Raw genomic sequence first — 22876 nt, 5'->3', positions numbered from 1 at the left:
GGCTTGCCTTTTAAAATCCGTTTGCTTTCATTTGTGAAAGGCATGCATACCTCATGCATTTTCCTGTGTTTAGCCCACACACACAGCACCGGGTAAACTACTAAAAACATACGAGGCTCGATGTTTTCAGCATGTTTTCCGGACTACTTTATCTGTTTATTTTCCACACAGCTTGATCTTGCTGGAGTTTACATAGTGCGATCACACTAGGTTTTTCCGGTTTTAATTTCATAACGATCGCGCTGCATTTTACATAGTGCAATCGCGCTGTGTTTTTTTTTTCTTTCAATTTGTGTGGCAAGAAAAATCCGGTTAGAAGTTTACAGTGCTTATAGCTCTAACTCGAGCAAATGCGAGACCCATTGCATTGAAAATGCTTGTCTACTTTATTATTCAAGCATCTCAAGGGTGAAAGGCTCACTGTGTGTGTGAAGCACCACTGGCCCCTTAAGCATGAGTTTTCCTGTATGCGGATGCGCATCTGAGGCGCTAATCACCCCTTCTGGAAAATCACACCCATCTCTGAATGTCTGCATATGTGTTGCTTGACCATTCAGTGTCCAAAAGATGACCTCTGTGAATGATAGGTCTCTGCGCCTGCTTTACTTTTTCACCATTGTCCATCATACCTATGGGGCGGAATTGAAAGTGTCTATCTCAATGTTCGTTCACTTGGATTACAAATAATAATATGTAACAAAAATAACTCTGCCTCGATAGTGTCAACTTATATTTGCATCGAAAATCTAGGTAGACCCAGCATGAGAATTTGCATTTGATGTAAAGAATCAGAAGGCCAGTGCATAAAATGCATGGCAGTGTACATTGGGGCAGTTGACGTAGGCATCATTATTTCATGTAAAATTCCATTGGTAGATAAGTTATGCCACCATGTTGTAGTATCTCAGTCTTCCACCTGGCCATTGCAAGACCTCTGCCATGGAGACACAGATATCCTCCCTCTGCAGTGCATGGTGGGGACATGGAGGCAGGATGAGGGCAGAGACACAGTGTGGAGAACTTGTGTGCTGCGCTTAGGGATTTCTAGAAGACAGCTTGCTCCAACACAAAGCGTGAAGGACTGCAGCGCGGATATGTAACATAGTACCATCACTGTCTCTGCAACTATAGTACACAGCATAAGAGGCTGTAGTTAACATAAATAAACATTATCAACACCTTGACCTATTCTCCATTTTAAGTACCTACACAACATTTTTCTGATAGTGAGGAAGCAGCTCGGGCCCACAGTTGCGCCCGAGTCTGTTAAAATCTTTCTTCTTGATTCTTCCCTGTTTTAGGTTCTGTGTTATGTCATTTTCTAAAGAAGAGAGGCTCAGTATCAAAAGCAAGGCAATTGGTCCTAGTTTCTCGCCCATGTAACTGTCTGTGCCAGCTGTCCAGGCTGTTGTTGAATCCCACGCTCTCAGTGTCCTTTCACCATTCAGCCTATTTAACAAGAACATCAGTGATACTAGAAGATGGAAAGTGATTAAAGGCTTTGACATTTACATTTTCGCTTTGGGCATTGAGAAAGAGAAACACCTGCCCTGTCTCCTCCTGCCATGACACACAAGACATCATTTTCCAATTTGAGGACGATGAGAGGGTCTCATGTGACATCCCAAAACATAACTTAATGACGTATTTCATCCTAAAGAAAAATAATGACTATGAATGATATCTGTTTCACCTGCTGAGCTCATTTTGGTTATCAAAATCTGTGCAAAGGCAAACCACCAACTCAAATATAGCGTGAAGAATGACATTGGGATTCAGTTCAGTAGGAAAAGATGAGATCCTATGCCATAAGCAGTCAGTGGGAATGACCTTCTTGTCTGTGTCAAGGGAGCCTAGTACTTGCCAAACTCTGAAGCGTTTGCAAAGATGAGCCCAACTATGACGTATGTTGTCACCAGCATCAAAGGCTCCATGTTAACCATCTGACATGATAAACATACACTCACTCTCAATTTCTCCTACTTTCACACATTGAAAGGAGGCTTTGTAATTGACATCAGGGGAAGAATTCTTTGGTCCTGAAGAAATCTCAGAAGAGTACACCAAAGACCTGGAAATTGCTTGGGACACTGAGCTCGCACTCATCAACTGCATGCACAACTTTGTTTCCTTCTCTATTGTAAAATGTCTCCAAATGTGGCTGTATCTTCTCCCTTTTCTTTTCTCCTGACCATCCTTCCAGTACTCCAGTTCCATCCTCCGCTTCTCCTATCCTAGAGAATTTCCCCCGAAAAAGTGGCAAGCCTCTTGAACACCTCACCACTGTTATCGAATGAGTCAGTTGATATACGTTATGGAAGGCTGATGTGTCTAGCCTTACTCCTGTCCACTGCACCCTTTCAGGCAAAGAGAGGGAGATCTGCCCCTCTCCCCCGCATCGAAGGGACACGGAGGGAGGATGGGGGAATGGCCACAGAAAAGAAAACAGGCTGTGTTGTGAGCATAGACAAGGCACCTTCCTCAGTACAAAACCTGAAGAACATCAACACTAAAATACAAACTGCTATCACTGATTCAACAAATATTATTCCTGATGTAGGAGGCTGTAGATAATACTAATAGAATATTGTCAACAGTCTTGATAGCGCAGGTGTTTTAACAAACATTATTAATAGGTGGCCATGTATTCTGAGTAATGGATTGGCGTAGAAAATGAAATAACCTGGAAAAAAATCATGCACGCATTTGAAAATACGAGCAGGATGAGTGGCTGCCAATGTTCACGAAGTGTACTTATTAATGGTATTAATATGAAATGTTGAGTATTTGTTTGATTAATGTAGTAATATGTCATATTAAGGGTTATGCATTATGTATTAGCTTTACTAATTGTAGGCCTTAACTTAGCGAAGGTCTTGGCCTAGTTGCTCGGCCTCATGTCAAACTGTATTTCTTAACCTTTAATAAATGGCTGTCCTAGAGAGTTAAATTATGATTTTCCACTGTAGTTTAAATGTGCTCGTAGCTGAAAAGTTTTCTCATGAGAACCGACTGCTAGAAGATGCTGTTCTTGCTCAATGTAAATAGAATGTGTGTGCGACTGACTTTCTCAGGAGGAGAGCAATGAAGGCACTGACTAGAGTAGAAGTTGCAACAATATTGTTACCTGATGAGCCGGAAGATGAGGACATTGCAGGAAAAAACAATCAGCGACATGTGAACGGAGTAGTGGTAGAATTCATAGATTTTATTGGACAAAGTGAGAACAGGCGATCCCTTGACCAATAGGGACTTGAGAAGTAGTTTTAGAAAATTTAACTTAACAGGATTGCACCAAGAAAAGACAATCCATTTTTTCCCATTTTCTGTCTTGACAAGAGACGTGCTTAGCTTTGTTGTTTAAATACTTTGCGTTTTCTGAACTTTGATGCTGAATCCTGATGCCTTGCTGATTGACTGATGTCCTGATGACGAAGACTATTTTAAGCTGCCGATCTAATTGAGGAGAGGTATTATTGTACCAATCTGTCTGTTTTGCCTATTTGCTTTTCTTTCTAGGTACCAGCTGCACTGTTTGATAGAGCCATAGTTAGATGTTTTTCAAATTTGTGTTACTAAATTGTTTTGCATGAAGCCCAACATGCAGATGCTAATCCAATGTCACTTAAGGTTTCTTTACTCTGCTAATATAGAATAATGCTTGATGAATTTCTCTGCTGAATCTAAATGTATGTGATCTCATTTGTGCAGTTGTTCTTGTTGTTAATTTGCACCGTAATCTAACAATGTGTAACAGTTCAAGCTTTGATTAGATTCCGTTTCTTCCACAGCTTTGGACAGCCAGTGTTGTTTCTGTATGTGTATCATTTGATTATGAGATTATTTTACGTGACTTTAGCATTGTTAATATTGGGAAATAAATATTCAAACTTTTACTAAAAGGTGTGGTTATTTATGACTGAAAGATACAGAATGCGATGCAGAATGGTCTTAATGCACCTACCACTCCTGTAGCACAAAGCCAGGTGCAACCGCCACAAATTCAGAGAATTTACCCTGATGTGCTCGTTATGGAAATGACTTTGAACTTAATGGTACCTATTGAACAGGTTTACCCAAGACCGATGTTGGTTCAGACTGATCCAACTCCACTTTTACTGGCCCAGGTACAGCCACAAGTCATGCCAAGATTCACTCCAGTAACAGGCACACAGTCAGATATGTTTTCAATGATGAATCAGAACATGGGAGTTACTCTCCCACAGTGCGTAAGTGCCAGACCAACTCCAGATGCTATAGCGCTACCTATTACTGTTGGTCCAGACATGCCCCTCTTTTCACAACCAAAACTTAGTATAGGTGAACTTGGTGTCATGACACAAAATGTAATGAGGAGAGGATATAATGACAATGCTCGAGTAGTCTCTCCTGTGGGACAGACTTTTGACGGATAAAGATCAATGTTAGACCTCAGACCTCAGTTCATTTGTAGCACTTCCAGATACTATGGTAGGGTCAAACATTAGCCAGAGATTGAAATTGTTGACACCACAGACCCCGAATGCAGTTGCACAACAGGTGCCACCAGTCCAAGCCAGTAACATTTCGTTGCAAGGTTTGGCAGCTCAGCCGTTGACTGAATGTTTAGAGGAGTGTTTGAATTACGCTAGGCTAAGCATGGAAGCGGGTGAACACATTGAGGGAACTTTGGGTATGAACAGGTTAGAATCCTACACAGAAGCAGAGTTGATATATTTGTGCCCGAAGATTACAAGGGAAGTGAGGAATGTGCATCAGAAACTAGCAGACCTGACAGTGAAGTATGACATAGAAATAGAGAAAACAAAGCCTTTGAAAAGGAATTACAGATTAGATTTTGAGGCTAAAGATTTTGAACACATGAGATCTGCTGGAAGGAAGGCACACCTTAAGGAATTGCTTTAAAGTTCCCAGACTTAGGGAGCATTAGACAAATGGGAAGGCAGATAGGTAAAGAAAAGAGACAAGAGAAAAAGGAATTCTGTGGAGTTGACTGCAAATGTGCAGTAAGGCCAAGATCCAGTGAAGATTCAACTAATGAAAGGGATTCCAGGAGGAATTATATTCATGTCTCTTGGAGAAGAAATGACATTCTTTCATCTACAAATGATTATCCAAAATTAAGAGAGAAGCCAGTAAAGTGATATCAGCAGAAAGGCAGTTTGTGAAACTTGCAAAGTGCCTGTGGGAGGACTTGAACACATTACTAGAGATAGTGGTTCCAGCTGCTCTGTGGATAGAGTGTAAGAGGAGTGTAGATTGGCCAACAAGCAAAGCAGAGCGAGACAAAAGTAATGAAATATTACTATAAGGTGATAGATATTTTGAAAATTAGAATTTCACCTAAGAATATTGATTGGCAGAGGATTTACAGGACAGCTCAGGAAGCAAAGGAGTCAATACGTGCCTATTATGATGTTGTGAAGACATTTTAGTTATAGATCCATGCACGTTATTTTAGCACACTAGGCCTGCCGCTGTGCACTTTAACCTAGATATATTTTATTCAGCTTTGTTTATTATTTTAACAATAGCCACTTTTGCGGTCTTGTTTTATTTCTCTCTATCTAGCTGTTCTTGCTTAGGCCAGCACTACGTTCTCGAACAAAACCTTCTTGTTTACTCTGTGCTTCTTTCAAGGCTGCAGTAAGATAGGTTGCCGGTGAACACGCTAAAAGTTTTATCTCTTTATATTACACTTCCTTGTCCCATTCATGTTAGAGGGAGATTCCAGCCAGAGGACCACGTCTGTATGCTGGTTGCTGAACGCTTCGCTACAGCTGCTTATGCAGACTTCAGGCCTTTGCTCAGGTATGGGGGATGATGTCTTCCCAGGGGAACCTGAAGGGCAGAACTAGAGCTTAACATGCTGTGCTCTAATATAGCCTAGGTAAGAATTTGTCTATTGGCTCTAGTGACAATATGGTAGCGTTATATCTATGCTTCACTCTCCTTGTCACCATTTTAATCCTGTTTATCATCCTGGTTATTGCAGTACATGCTTTATTGTCTAAGATGCAGTTGCTTCATTAAAACCTTATGGAAACACATACTGCCTCTGCTTGTCATTGTATATGTGAGACCTAGATAATTGAGAGAAATGGATGATATCTGAGTTACCACGATTTCCATGAGGAATCAATTGTGTCATGCGCTCAGCTGCACAATCATCCCTGCTCTTGGGTAGAGATGAGGCACTAATAGCTAGCCGGAGCAAAACCCAGATTGGGGCAACAGGTGTTACCTGTAGTGGGTTAAGACTCAGTTTCGCACATCGCAGATGGTTCTGCCGCTCAAATCCTGTAGTCTCATTGGAATAATGAGAGCCTAAGCGACAATGAGAGATTGTTACAGGCGTTCAAGCATTACAATGGTAGAGAGACAATTGAGGCGAAAGACATGGTTCATTTTGTGTTTAGATTTGTGGAAGCGCTGAGACCTGAAATTAGCCAGATGATTAAGAGTAGTTTGATTTGCTGGCAAACAAAGACGATTGATGAGGTGTTGCAGTATGCAAAGTACTGTAGTGATGAGATTGAGTTGAAGCAGAGAAAGCTGAAAGAAAAGGCAATGGTGATGCAGATTAAAGCTGCTCAGAGAGGAATGCAAGGGAATTTTCCACAACTGTTACCGCATCAGCAGCAGGGAAATATGAGATTTCAGCCCCAAATAAGAGATAGAGGTCGCGGAGGTAGTATGAATCGTAGTCCAGAATTGGGTACTGTAGGGGTTCAGAATGATGTGCAGGGAATGAAGAAATTATTGCCATGTCACATTTGCAGAGCTGTTGGACATTGGAAACCGGAGTGTTCGATGATGGTGCAGGAAGGTGTTGTTCAGCAAAGTAATGACATCAATTCATTCCAGAACATGAGAGGACCGAGAATGAGGTCCTAATCCAAATTTTCAAAATAATCTGAATCAAGTGCAGAACCTTCTACCCATGCAGCAGGTGCAAATGCCACGTGTACAAATGACACAGTTGCAGCTAATGCAGCAGCAGGTTCCCATTGTACATAGAAAGCAAATTCAAATACCTCAAGCCCCAATGAAACAGCAACAGATGATGCTTTCTCAACAGTTCACAGATCAGAGGCTTAACCAAAGTAATAACACAGTACACCAATTCCCATTACACAGTGAGAATGGAATAAATGATGATTGGATGAGCAACAGTTGCGATGAGGAGTCATGTCTGCTTGCAACTTCCTTAGGTCACCCTATGTGAAGGGAAAAGTTATGGGTGACAGAGTTTCATTCCTGGTTGACATGGGAGCTACACGCTCTACAGTGAGAAGTGCAGAAGTTCCAGACTTGCCCCTTTCAGGTAAAACAGTTCAGATTGTAGGAGTAGCAAATCAGTATTTGACCAACCCGATTACAGAACCAGTTCAGGTTAAAATTGGCAACTTTCAGGGATTGGACAAATTTGTAGTCTGTGATTCAAGTCCAATATCCCTACTGGGAAGAGACTTGTGTAAGACCAAATGTTCGATTACTTGTTCAAATGATGGAATTGAGATTCAGACAAATAGAGATGATGAAGATGACCAAGCCCCGGAGATAATGGGCCTGATTCCGAGGCCGGCGGGCGGCAGTCGCCGCCCGCCTGGCGGGAACCGCCATATGGCCGCTCCGCGGTCAAAAGACCGTGGAGGTCATTCAGGCTTTCCCACTGGGCTGGCGGCGACTGCCGCCCGCCGGCCTCGGAATCAGGCCCTTTATCTCCGGGGCTTGGTCATCTTCATCATCTCTATTTGTCTGAATCTCAATTCCATCATTTGAACAAGTAATCGAACATTTGGTCTTACACAAGTCTCTTCCCAGTAGGGATAGGCCAGGAGGCCGCCCGCCAGCCCAGCGGGAAACCCCTCCCCACGAGGAAGCCGGCTCCAAATGGAGCCGGCGGAGTGGGTATGTGCGATTGGTTCAGTTTGCACCCATCGCGTATTTCAGTGTCTGCATTGCAGACACTGAAATACACAGTGGGGCCCTCTTATGGGGGCCCCGCGGCACCCCCTACCGCCATCCTGTTCCTGGCGGGAGACCCGCCAGGAACAGGATGGCGGTAGGGGGTGTAGGAATCCCCATGGCGGCGGAGCGCGCTCCGCCGCCATGGAGGATTCTCCCGAGCAGCGGAAAGTCGGCGGGAGACTGCCGACTTTCCGTTTCTGACCGCGGCTGAACCGCTGCGGTCAGAATGCTCGACGGGGCACCGCCAGCCTGTTGGCGGTGCTCCCGTGGTCGGTGACCCTGGCGGTCACCGACCGCCAGGGTCAGAATGACCCCCAAAGTGTGAAACTACAAATGAGGAATATCCTCTGATTGAATTCTTTCTGATGTTCACAGTGAAGGAGTTTCATCCTGATTTGCAGGGAACGGTTAAGGAGAAAGTGTGGGATTTGACAGGAAAAGAAATAGGTTTGATAATGGGAGTTGAGCCAGTTAAAGTTGCTGTAAAACCGAATGCAGTTTTTCCCCAAATTCCACAGTATCACATGCTGCAAGATGTCCTATGAAGGTCACCCAGATAATTGTAGACTTCGTAAAGCAAGGGGTTTTGAAGGAAGTATTGAGCAGCCCATGTAATTCACTGATAATGGGTTTTCATAAGCCCTGTGGGAAAGTTCAAATTGTCCAGGATTTGAGAAAAATAAATGAAATTGTGGTCAAATGTTGTCCTGTGGTGCCAAATCCAGCTGTGACAATGTTTCAGATTCCATGTGATGCTGAGTGGTTCACTGTCATTGATTTGTCACAGGCCTTCTTTTCTGTGCCTCTTCATGAGGTCAGCCAATTTGTCTTTTGTTTCAAATTTCTGGATCAAGTTAATTGTTGGTGCAGAATTCCTCAAGGGTTTTCAGAATCACCTTCCATCTTCAATCAGATCTTGAAAAATAATTTGGAGTCTTGGGAATTGCCTTTCCAATCGACTTTGGTACAGTACATTGATGACTTGCTGAGTGCGTCCAAAACAAAGGATGAGCGCAAGTATGACACGTTTGCCCTGTTGAACCTTCTGGGAAAGAATGATCATAAAGTGTCTCCGCCCAAATTACAACACTGTCAAAACATAGTGAAATACTACTATCAAGAAATATATCCAAAGAAAGGATTACAGCCATATTGCAGATAAATCCCCGACCACATAGAAAGATGTCAGAATGTTTTTAGGGATGGTAGGCTATTGTCGCCAATGGATTCCAAATTTTTCAGTCATTTCGAGACCATTGCAGAAGCTGACTCATAAGGAGGTCACTGATCCCATAGTGTTAGACCAGGCTGGAATGAAAGCGTTCACTGAATTGAGAGAAAGTCTGTGCAAGGCTCCAGCTTTGGGTATGCCTGACTACACTAAACCTTTCACATTGTTTTGTCATGAGCGTGATGCATGTTCTTTGTCTGTCTTGACACAGGTCCATGGAGGTGTAAACCGCCCAGTAGCATATTTTTCAGCTACTTTGGACCCAGTTGCAGCAGCCTTACCAGGTTGTTTGCACACAATTGCAGCGGTTGGTCATAGCCTTACACAGTGTGAATGCATTGTGATGGGACATCCCTTGACTATAATGATCCCTCACTCTATTGAGATTCTACTTACCAGGACAAAAAAACAATATTTGACCGGTGCGAGGATGACCAGCTTTGAAACGAGTATTCTAGGGTCACCCAATGTGTCATTGAAAAGATGTACAGTACTGAACACGGCAACCTCACTTCCTAATGAAAATGTTCAAATTGAGGAAATTGGAAAATGTTGAGCATGATTGTTTTGAAGTAACTGACTTGTGCACAAAACCGAGACCTGCCATTAGAGACACCCGATTGGAAGAGAATGACCAAATTATCTTTGTTGATGTTGCTTGTCTGAGTGACAATACAGGGACATTGAGAGAAGGATATGCCGTGTGCACAATTATTGGTATTTTGGAAGCTTCCTGGCTTCGAGGAGTGTATTGTGCCCAAGTAGCGGAACTGGTTGCCCTTACTAGAGCATGCCATGTTTCTGCTCAGCTGAAAGTTATAGTCTATACAGATAGCCAGTATGGATTTGGGATAGTCCATGATTTTTGCCAGTTGTGGTCACAGAGAGGTTTCATGACCTCTTCTGGTTCACCAGTGAGAAATGGTGAAAGGATTAAAGAACTGTTACATGGTATTCAAATGCCTGAAAAGATTGCCGTGGTGAAATGCAGTGCACATCTGAAGTTGCAGGACTTCATATCATTGGGAAATGGATATGCGGATCAAATCGCAAGGTTTTGCTCATTGAAATGTGTATTGTTCAAAGATAAGTGGTAAATGATACCTGAAGAAGACGAAACATGCCCAAGTTTTGCATTGAAAGTAATTGCCACCTTGGAGGAATTGAAAATGTTACAGAATAATGCTGACAGGGAGGAAAAATGTTCATGGAATAAAATGAAATGTGTGCAAAGACAAGATGAATTGTGGGTTTCAGAAGAGGGTTTTGCCAAATAGTCTATCAAGCACATGTTGGAAGGGATGCCATGATTCAGTTGTTCAAACGTGATTGGCCCAACCCAAGGTTAAGACAGGTTGCTGAAGCAGTTTGCCATATTTGTGTAATTTGCCAACAATTGAACGCGGGGAAAGGGACAGTGGTTAATTTGAGCCACATTGGAAGAGCAGGAGGTCCATTCACCAGAATACAGATGGATTTTTTTGAGATGCCGGTGTGTGGAGATTTGAGATATGTGTTTGGGATTGTTAGTCACTGGATTGAAGCTTACTCTACACGAAGAAATGACAGTCTCACAGTAGCAAAACTACTGCTTAGGGAACTGACAGCCCGTTCAGGTTTCTGATCTCTTTAGAATCAGATAGGGGAAGTCACTTCAACAATTAAGTAACTAAATTACTGTGTGCAGCATTGAACATTGAGCAGAAGTTGCATTGTAGTTGAAGCATCAGGACTAGTGGAGCAGATGAATGGTACCTTGAAGTCAAGAGTTGCAAACAATTTGAAATGGCCTGACCCATTGCCTTTAGTTTTGATGACAATGAGAAATACTCCAAACAGAAAGACAGGATTGTTGCTGCATGAGGTTCTTATGGGTCGAGCCATGAAGTTCCCGGCAGTGCCTGCAAATGCAATTGTCAACATTACAGTTGATATGGTGTTGAACTACTGCCAAGGTCTGGCTGATGTGGTTCGTTCTTTCTCTCAGCAGGTGGAAGCTACCACACTGCCACTGATCCATGACTCAGGGCACAACCTGAGAGCCAGAGACTGGGTTGTGGTCCGGAAACACGTGAGGAAAGCATGTTTGGAGCCTCGTTGGAAAGGACCCTTCAGATAGTTCTGACAACTATCAAGGCTGTGAAGTGCACTGGAATTCCAAATTGGGTCCATGCCAGTCACACAAAGAAAGTATCATGTACACTGGATCATGAGGAAGAAGAGTTGTTGAAAATACCAACAACAGTGAAACAAGTCTCACCGACGGAAAGTGAACAAAGAGGAACTGAGACTGGATCTGAGCCCGTTGAGGACTGTTCAGTCACTCCTGTGAGAGATGAAGGAGTAGACCTCCAGGAGGGTGACGGAGAGCCTATCTCAATTGAGGCAGCTGGAGAGCCTAGTCAGAGGAGGGCTTTCCCAGAAGAAGATGATAGTGTGAGACAAACAGAGCAATTGCCAGACCCAGAAGGGAAAGGAGTTGAGATGGATCAAATTCACTGCAATCTGACTCCTCCTGAACTTGTAGCAGGTCCGTCAAGAGAAAACACAGCAGAACAAGGGGAAGTTTCAAGTTCCACTCTGAAGAGAACACTGACAAAAAGTTTATTGAAAGGAGATAAGTGGCCGGAGTTGCAAGGAAAGGGAAAGGAAGTGGTTGTTGAGACAACAATTGAGGAGGGAGTAAATGCAAGAAGTAGAGAAGATCTAAGTAAAGAAGAATTGAATGTTGATCGAAAGTTGAAAAGAAAGAGAATAGCAAGTCGAAGATTTGCAGGTCCTGAATGGGCGTACGCAACTACAAGTGAATGGCAGCAAGAATTTTTATCTTTCTGTTTTGATAGAGACATTCCGGGTCAGTATTTTGGCATTTGAAGGAAACTGATGAACTGAACTGTTGAAACAATCTGAGAGAAATTTTTTGAGAAAGGGACTGTTGAAAGTAATCAGAAAAGACTTTGATAGCCTGATTTGACTTTTGAAACCTGGGTTTGATAAGCTGCTTACCGATTTTGACAAGGGATCCTGGAAGTGAGTCTGAAAGCTATAAATAACTGCCGAAAGAAGAGTTGTTTGTTTTTGATTTTTGACGCAGTTTTTCAAAGATTTTTTCCTGCTTTCTGATTCTTTACAGATCATGAGTAACATTAGCCAGCAAGGTGGAAATACTAGGCCCTGTAAATGTATGAGTATTGGTTTGGCGATTATGTGTGGGATATTGTTTTTGGTATTGATTGTGGGTGTGTCTGTTCTTGATAAGGGTGAAGTCAACTATACTACTGCTTTTGAGACAACTATTGTACTAAAGGCAATAGAGAGGCTTAGGTTAGATGAAAAGTAATTGCATGAGGGTACTAATGCGCAAGAAGAAATTTCTTCTAAAGTCTTCTATCGCTTGCTGAGTGAGTATGTTGATACGATGGACGCGAGGAATTGTAATGTGTGTACGAAGACTCCTTCATCAGTTGAGGAAGGAGTTACATACCATAGTCCGCCACTAACATATGGAATAAGTTTTAGGCTGCTAATGACAAGATTCTATAACCAAGAATACATCCAGTACTTTTACTCAAATTACGATGTGGTGTTTTCGTTTGTCCCTATAATTAGGTATTTGAGTAGAGTAGCTAAGCATAATGACATAGTATTAGTTAGTGGTTTCTTTGAACCTACGTTGACGTTTGGCACGGCTTAGGCACACCACAATAATTTAAAATGCTTGCTTTACACCTTTAGAGAAAAGCTTCTTCGATCAAACAGATGACAGGAGAAAGGCATTGAAGGAGAAGTTAGAAAAAGGCTTAGGGGAAAGTGCTTACAAGAATGATTATAATTATAGTGCAATTAAAACGCAAGGGACATTAGCTCTAGATGTGCAACACGTAGGGAAACTTTGTATATATAGGCCTAGATCATGCACTGACACTTTATTTTTGGGAACGAGTGAATGTAGACATGTGTTTTTGTTTCAGAATAAATGGACGTTTATGCTGAATGGAAAGGACCCGGCGATTCCTGGGATTTATTACATCTGTGGTCCTAATGCTTATTACCGTCTTCTAAGAGGATGGTATGGGACATGTTACTTGGGGATGGTTTTCCCAAAGATTTATCAAATGGATGATTTCAAGAAGTTTCCAAAAGAGACTAAGGGTCATATGTACGAACACTTTTTCCCATAGACACAGAATAGGTAAAAACCTTTGCTACATCTGGCCCTAAATTACATCATGTGAGACAAAGGAGGAGTCTCCTTCTGGTATAGTAGGAGATATATTTGGAGCAATGATTCCTTCACTGGGAGTTGTTCTGAATTCGATAAATATTCAAAAGTTGTCTACTATTGTGGATAACATGCTGACACATTTTTCAGGAGCCCTACTCCTGATAGATACTGAATTAGCTGCTGAAAGAGCTATGAATCTTCAGAATCGTCTTGCTTTAGACATTCTCTCAGCAAATGATGGCAGAGTTTGTAGAATGATTAATTCTAGGCATTGTTGCTCATATATTCCTAATAATAGAAAGAAATGAGAGACTTAATTACGAATGTGACTAATGAAAGTGCTGATTTGAAAGAATTGAAAGAACCAGGTGTTTTGGGAAAAGGTTGTCAAAGGTTTTGCTTCAGTGGGAAATTGGCTCAGCAACATTTGGAATGGGATTCTATTGAAAATCTTGCAAGGGATATTAGTTATTGTGGTTTGCCTAATTGGAATATGGGGACTGTGTAAATTATGCAAAATAATTAAATTGAAAAGATCAGAGAATGATCAGAGGAGGGAAGAAAAGAAATGGAAAAAATTGTTTAGGGAAAATTCAAAAAGGGAACAAAGGTACGAAGGGATTAAATTGACAGAATTTTAGCTGATGCAAAAATTTGTAGGTGGTGGTTAGTGTGATGACACATTTAGTCATCAGAGGAGAGATTGCTAGATTGCTTTTAACAAAAATTATTAATAGGTGGCCATGTATTCTGAGTGATGGATTTGGGTAGAAAATGTAATACCGTAGAGAAAAATAATGCACACATTTGAAAATTTGATCACGATGAGTGGCTGCCAATGTTCACAAAGTGTACTTATTAATGGTATTAATATGAAATGTTGAGCATTCGTTTGATTAATGTAGTAATATGTAATATTGAGGGTTATGCATTATGTATTAGCTTTATTAATTGTAGGCCTTAACTTAACGAAGGTCTTGGCCTAGGTGCCCCGCCTCATGTCAAACTGTATTTCTCAACCTTTACTAAATGACTGTCCTAAAGAGTTAAATTGTGATTTTCCACTGGTGTTTAAATATGCTTCAGAGCTGGAAAGTTTTCTCATGGGAACCGACTGCTAGAAGATACTGTTCTTGCTAAATGTAACAATATGTATTTAATGTGTGTAAGACTGACTTTCTCGGGAGGAGAACAATGGAGACACTGACTTGAATAGAAGCTGCAACAATATTGTTACCTGACGAGCTGGATGATGAGGACATTATAGGAAAAAACAATCAACGACATGTGAACGGAGTAGTGGTAGAATTCATAGATTTGGAGTTTTAGTTTTATTGGACAAAATGTGAACAGGCGATCACTTGACCACTAGGGACTTGGGAAGTAGTTTTAGGAAATTTAACTTAACAGGATTGCACCGAGAGAAGACAGCCCACTCTTTTCCATTTTCTGTCTTGACAAGAGACGTGCTTAACTTTATTGCTTAAAGACTTTGCATTCTCTGAACTTTGATGCTGAATCCTGATGCCTTGCTGATTGACTGATATACTGATAACGAAGACTATCTTAACTTGCTGATCAAATTGAGGAGAGGTATTATTGTACCCATGTGTCTGTTATACCAATTTGCTTTTCTTTCTAGGTACCAGCCGTACTGTTTGATAGAGCCATAGTTAGATGTTTTTCAAATTTGTGTTACTAAATTGTGTTGCCTGAAGCCTAACATGCTGATGCTAATCTGATGTTAGTAACGGTTTCCTTACTCTGCTAGTAGGGAATAATGTTTGATGAATATCTCTGCTGAATCTAAGTGTGTGCGATCTCATTGCGTAGTTGTTCTTAGAATGTGTAATAGTTCAAGCTTGATTAGATTGCGGTTCTTCCGCAGCTTTGGACAGCAAGTGTTGTTTCTGTATGTGTATCATTTGATTTTGAGATTATTTTACATGACTTTGGCATTGTTAATATAGGGAAATAAATATTCAAACTTTTACTAAAAGCTGTGGTTATTCATGACTGAAAGATCATGGTGTGACTCTATTGATTATTATTGTCATTGATTATTGTTGATTATTGATATTGTTTATTGATTATTGATGTGCTTGTACTGGAGTTATGGTGGGATCATCTTAATTGCGAGTCCAAAGGTTCATCAACCTATTCGCCTCCCCTTGTAAGTTTACTTATTAAGGTCAGATGCGCTAACAGTCTTGACCCAGTCTCTGACTTGACTACCTGCCCTACACCTTTACACATGCTGGCTGAAAAATTGTGTCCTGGGTCGATGATCTGCTCATGCAAGATTTTTATATTTGATTTGATAAGTAAATGTTGCATTAACAGGCCAGTGAATCCATCTGTCTCCGGTGTCATTTTTACCTCTGGCTAGAAACACACCTTAATGCATCTTTGTGGTAGTGCTTATGAATTTTTATTATTGTTGTGCCCCATTGTTAAGCTACATCCACATTACTTCTTTACCTTAAATACCTTGAACAAAAGTCCCCCTGCTTTTGTAACTAGCACAGGTGCAGGTATGATAGGCATCCTCTCACTTAACTGTGTAATTTAGGAAGCATAAGGATTCCTTTCCAAAACACTGCTATCTTTTCTTTTGACAGTCCTCGCAATAATAAACCCACCTATTGGTGCCTGCGGTTTCTATAGGTTGCTTTTTGTGCAACTTGGTTCAAACGTGCTGAAAAAGAGAATGTCACAATCACTGGAGCAGACATCTACCCTACTGGAGTATCCAGTCTATATTGCATGTTTACTTCTATCCACATTGGTCTACTGTCCTGTTCACCTTTACCTAAAAACCTCTAATTTTGCAAAGCGTTATGAGTTTGACATGTACAATCCAACTTGCAATCCCTTGGATCTCCAGACCATAAATCAATGTATTTGAATAATTTTGATTCTACTCTAATGTTGGCCAGAAATAGGTGGCATTGTCCTTATTCCAAACACCTACTACCAATAAGGTATTAATTAACTTCTTACCGATATGGGGTAGAGCTGTAGACAAAGGTGCATTACAATGGGGGTAATTAACAGCCAATATTGCCCTGCAGGCAAATCCCCGCACTCAAATTAGGAAGTGCTGCAGGGCATGAACAGTCTCTCACTAGGATGTTTGGGTTACAAAGCAGCTCTGGCCTCCCATGGCTATGGCTCTGCCATTTCTCTAGCAGCTGCTGGTTCACTGCCAGCTGTGTGGGCTTTTCCCTTTGTTTTTGGTGAAGGGAAGCCCAACCAGCCAAAGCAAAGTTGGAAATATTTGTCAACATTTTTCTACGATCCACAGGAGAAACGTTGGTATCTGGCCAGATAGAGAATGCTCCCTTTTACGGGACTATACTGTTAAATATAGCCGTCAATGGAAACATTGTGATTGGCTGGCCAGCTCCCAACGTTCCACTCTGGCTGCTAATTGGAGTTGAATTACAAAACGGAAACCTTCCAAAGTACATAGAACCTCATGACATTTACCACACTTGAAAAGTAAGTTTCCAACTAGTAGCATGAAAAATGTTGATAGAACGAGTTCTGTTTGGGAGACCCTAGTAGCTTCTATTGTCAGCTTGTGTTCAACTATGCAAGCTCACATACATTACAGTTGAGGAGAAATATTTTTCTCTCAGATATGTTTATGAGCACCAGCAGCTTTCGTCTATTGATTTCAACACCAATCATCTTGTGAATGGGGAATTTTAGGAAGCATAGGTGGGAGAGGCCAGACACGACCTTCCAAGCCAAAGGTTGAATGATCATGCAAACAACAATCTCATACTTTTCTATGACCTTCCAAAACACACGCAGCCACAATCGTTGAAATGCAGCACTGTACACGCTTTAATCCATGCACTTAGATATCATAACATACTTCCAATATCCAGTGATACCACACGTTATTTCTTAGAATGTGAAAACTGTGGGAAGACCTAGGTCCTGAGGGGAAGTGCTAGGCTAATGCATAATACCAAAAGACATTGGGCCTGATTTAGAACTTGACTGACGGGTTACTCTGTCACAACGGTGACGGATACCCCGTCTGCTGAAATCTAAATCCTATAGAATATAACGAGATTGAGATTTCAGTGGACGGGATTTCGGTCACCGTTGTGACGGGGTAACACATCCACTGAGTTCTAAATCAGGACGTTTGTGTTTTTTGAGGTTTTCAAAATTTGCAGGTGACAAGGAGATGAATTCCGATTGGAACTTTAAGTTAGATGAAGAGATTGTGAAACTCAAATATATTGATACTGCCTAACCTCTTTAATTTATTTCACACATTTTAGTTGCAGTCCAGTAAAGGCAGATTAAGTTCCATTTTAACCTTTGCATAAACTCTCTGAATTCATATACATACAGTATGTTTACAACTGAATCTACCTTTCTACACCTGCCAGGAATTCATAGAGATTCCTGATTGGGGTAAATCCATTTACTACTGCAGATTTTCAACCGTGAGTAGGAAGAAATCCGCTGTAGTAAGTCCCTCTCAGGGTTCAGAAGTCGGCATTCCATAGCGTGGCTTGGCTTAGAAGTTTGGAAAACTTTCCCAAACTCTTTACCATCCTGGAAATAGCAAGGTATTTACTTTAGCCAATTGATCAAATAACTATCATTCCTGAAAGGAAACCTTAATGCACCCCTCCATTCCTGGATTTATTCTCATATGGGAAGGACTTTCCCTGTGCAGAAAAAAAGGTTTTCCTTCAAAGAAATAAAATGTGCATTTGCGAAAGAGGATCCATTCACTGTTTTCTGATATGGAGAACGTCATACAAGGGAATAGAAGCTTCCACAAAAAGTCCCACGACAGTCCCAGAGGTACACATGTAAACATGTGCCTGACATAACCTGCCAGGCATATTTCTGCAAACGTTTATGAATAGATAAAAATGTAAAAGTCCACTCAGACTTAAATATGTAAATTTCGCCTGTACATTTATGGGTTTTATGACCTTTTTCAAGCATTAGTAATAATGTCAAAGTGAAGGGTATTAGCAATCGTCAGAAAGAATGATCAATGCACAGCAGCACTTCTTGTTCAATAGTTTAGGTGGTTCAGGAGCACTGTATGCGTTTCATCACAATAGATATCGTTTTTCATGTCTACCGATACAGCATTGACTTGTTGTATAGTTGAAAAGAAAGTTTGGGAGTGATGACGCAGAAATGAAGGCTTTACATTTATTAGTGCATAAACGTAGAGTGAAATAATCATGTGTGACTCTAACCGAACTAATAAGGGTTGTACGGGGACAAAATGTGCCCTCAGAGTAGTTTGCCAACATTTATAAGCGTGCTTTATATAACGTGATGTATTAGAATTTTACGAATCTGACATAATCATAAACGTGTGCTATGATTTGCTTGTTTGAAATGTTTTAGCTTAGCATAACTTTAGTGCAGGCTTCGGCCTAGTTGTCTGGTCTCACGATTTAGATGCTCGTATTTTTCCAATGTGCTAATAAACGTGTATTTCTGCTTGAAGCTGTACTTTTCCACTGAGATCGTTCACATGCTTATCTTAAGGTTTCGTGCCAGCCTGGCATTTTTCTCTTTGCTCCAAGGTCAATCTGCAGGTGCGGACAATGGAAGCTCTGAAAGAGAGTTAATTGGTATAAAATGTTGCAACTTACGTACCCGTCTCCAAGGATAATGTATGCTTAAGTAAAAGCTTGAGAACTGTTGTTTTTGATTGGACAATTTGAAGCCAACCTATGAACCCTCCAATGGAAGACCCTACTGGATTTGAACTGTTGTCTATTTAAACCAGGTGCACGAGAAGAAAGTAGCTTTTACCAGCCCGATACCCGCCATTTTGCAGGACATTGCAGCTATTATGGCCCACCTTGTTGCGACGCCATTTTGAAAGAGACTCTGATTCTTTCTCTAATCGAGAGAAAGAGACTTTAAATGATTCTTACCCTAGAGACTTTAACTTTGATCCCTTTGCATGAAGTAGTAGTTTTATCTTGCCGCCGTGAGGCAATTGCCCCGTCCACCTTGCCCCTTTGCCCCGTCCCATGCTGATCGAGAAACGGTACCTGTGAGACGAAGACTTCCTTGAATGCTGATTGAAATTGGTAAATATGAAAGGACATTGTACAATTGCATTGTGTTTCTTTTAGGTAACCAACTGCTGATTTTTGATAAGAGCCCTAGTTAGGAGTTTTCCAAATTAATGTTGCTAAATTGTTTTTGCATGAAGTCCCACATGCCGATGCTAATTTGAGATTAGATGAGGATTCCTTTTGTTGCACGATGCAATTCGAGACCTTGTTGTGCTGACCAATGTATGCAATTAGCTCATTACAGATTATAGTATTAGTGATTTGCATTGCTATTATCGAATGCCTTGTTATTCAAATGCTGCATAGATTGCATCTTTTCCGCCGTTATGGACAGCTATTAATGTTCATTTACGTTTATCATTTGGTGTTGAGACACAACTATATCGTGCTAGCTTTGTTAATATAGGGAAATAAATTCATTAACTTTGAATAAACTGGTGTCGTTATTCATGACCGAAAGGTCATGGTTCGCCGAAATGTATTCTGGATTAATTGTTAAGTGTTATGTTGATCAGGGCATTGCTTATGTTCGTTATTGATTATTGATTACATTGAATTGACTGATCTCGGGTGAAGAGAGTCCCACTTAGCCAAAAGATTCATCGGCCTAAAGAGGGTCCAAAATACAGGTAAATTATTAGTATGGAACGCTCTATCAGTAGATGGTAGCAGAGGACGGTTTAGACTTTTGGGACCCCACTCGAGACATACATGGTGTTGAATTAACGGTTTAGACTTTTTGAGACCCCGCTCGAGAGGTATATGGTGTTGAATTAGATTTTTCTTGGGTAAAACAGATTGACAGAATGATGATGGGCTAGGTCCACCGCGACTTTCCCGGGATCTCGGAGCTTGCGAATGGAGAGAATGGAGGTGTGAGATCAGCGTTGGCGGTACTGGTGACGGTATGAGTGAAGTTAGGGTTTTGCGCTTGCACAGCTTATTGCCGCAGATTGTTTGAAAAGGTTGCGAGGATTTTAGAGAATAGCGGAGGTGCGACTCCGAGTGTAGGAGTAGGGAAGTCATCGAACTTCATAGAAATAGCGGAGGTGCGACTCCGAGTGTGAGAGTAGGGAAGTCGTCGAACTTCATGTGCGTGTGGCGCTTTGTGCAGAAAAAGGTCCACGTGGTTGTTGTTGTTAAAACGGGCCCTGCGAGGTCAAGAGACTCCGGAGTATGTTGAAAAGTGTATGAGACACTTGTTTTATGTTGTGGTCTGGGCGGTTTAGTAGGTTGACCGGGCGTGGTCAACGAGTCGGTACGTGTGTTAAGGGAGTGAAAGAAAACTTCGACTTCGGGCTTTGACAAAATTCTAAGTGCACTAGAATAGATCACTGACAAGTTGAGAGCAGTCTGCGGGTCAGATTTGCTTGCGAAAGTGGGGACCGAGAAAGATGGAATAACTGCCGAGGCTAGTGAAAAATCCCTAAGGTCCTGAAGCGATTGTGTTACCCTTCCTGTAGTAAACCGACAGATCTGTTTTATTATTATTTTGGTTGCTCGCGATACATGCTAGAAGTTGTTACGAGAGGAGCTGAGTGAAGGAGGACTAGCCGCGAGGCTTTGTCAGCCGCAGAGTGTGTGAGTGTGACGTCACTAGGAGCCGCGCTGGGATAGGTTGGTTGGTGAGAAGGGTCGCGCACGGATTGGACGCAGTCCGTGGGGCTCGATTGGAAGGGGAAAGGCAAGCGAAGAGTATTCCGGGAATTAAAGTCACTTATTGATTACAAACTTTGTGAAATAAAAGACGAGAAAATGAAATTTTTTAAAGCATTAAAGAGTGCGATGAAGGGGGAGTCTTACATTAAAGCGAGCGTAGGAGAGGAGACGCCACCCGAGGGCATACCAGCTTACATTGTAATGGAGGAAAAGGGGGTAGCTCCGTGCCTTTGGCTAAAGCAATGGCACAAGCTGACAGAGAAACATGGGAGCGTAGCGTTCCCGATCCATGGGACATTCAATATAAGGATCCTAGAGAATTTGAGATTCGCGATGTACGACATGAAGGTACCTCCAAGGCCAGCACAGTTTGAGGCTCTAGCGATTTGGGAACTAATGGCTAGACAGCAACAGCAAAATAAGTTCGAGACCAGGATAAGGAAGGTAGAAAAGACACTAGCGGACGCTAGGTGGGATAATGCACAGAAGGTGTGGAGGTCGGATGTATTGCAGGGGATAAAATTGTTTCCCGCAATTACCAAGGAAGAAGAGGAGACGACAGGCAAGAAGGTTACCTGTAAGACAAATGGGAGGTGTTCCAAAGATAGAGAGGACGAGGAAAAGTTAAGGAGAGAAGAGGAGTTAGAGGATGAGGAGTTAATAATGCAATTGCTGAACGACCGTCCGCCACCTTATGCAGAGTATGGACAAGGTCCAAGTACCAGTTCTGCCCCTCAGGCACCGGTACAGAATAATGAAACTCCGAGTTCAGGAACGCCATCGGGATCTAAGGACCCGAGTTTACTGTTCACCCCGCAGATACCGCAGGTTAGGAGAATATATCCAGATGTGCCTATATTGAAACCAGCAGAAAATTATCAGCCGCAGGTCCCAAGGTACTACAGCAGTGATAACAGTACGGGAATGATTCTAGATCCAACCGTGATGGGAGTACAGAATGGTCGCAACCCAACATTGGCACAAGCTGAATCAACCCAGTTTTGGATGCCACAAAAGCAGATGCAGGGGGGAAACGCACATGCTCAGATGACGGGGAGTCAAATGGGCATGCCGGCAATGATGACCCATAGTGTGGGAATGAACATGTCTCAGAACATGGAGAATGGACAGAACGCGGATGCGATATCCCTACCCATTACTGTAGGTCCACCGGTACCTTTGTACATTCAGCCTAATTCAGGTATGAGCAGTCAAGGATCAATGGTGCAGAGCGGGATGGAAAGGAGGTGCATTCAAAACACTCCAGAGACAACTCCGATAGCGGCTCTGCCAACTGGATCTGGGTCCTTGATGGAGTTTAGTCCCATATGTGCTCAGTCAACAGTGGTGAGGTCGAGTCCCCCACTGATGATACCGCTGTCATCGAATACTGAAAAGCTGCCGCAACCATCAATGGCAGTCGATGTGAATGCTATACTGATGGGGTTGAATGCGCAACAGCTGACACAGTGGTTCAACAGTCTGAATTCCACACAAAGCTCAGCCAGTGGGAAGGGAGAAGACTATCTGAATAGGGTCAGGTTGAACATGGAAGCGCAAGAATTGGTGGAAGGGACTATGGGTGTGAATAGGTTAGAGTCCTACTCGGAAGAAGAGCTGAGGTATCTATGTCCCAGGATTACGAGAGAAGTGAACAAGGTACATAGAAGCTTGCAAGAAATAGCTGACAAAAACGGG

This window comes from Pleurodeles waltl, chromosome 8 (assembly GCF_031143425.1).
Source record: "Pleurodeles waltl isolate 20211129_DDA chromosome 8, aPleWal1.hap1.20221129, whole genome shotgun sequence".
Taxonomy (NCBI): Eukaryota; Metazoa; Chordata; class Amphibia; order Caudata; family Salamandridae; genus Pleurodeles; species Pleurodeles waltl.
This window is presented reverse-complemented; position numbering follows the sequence as displayed.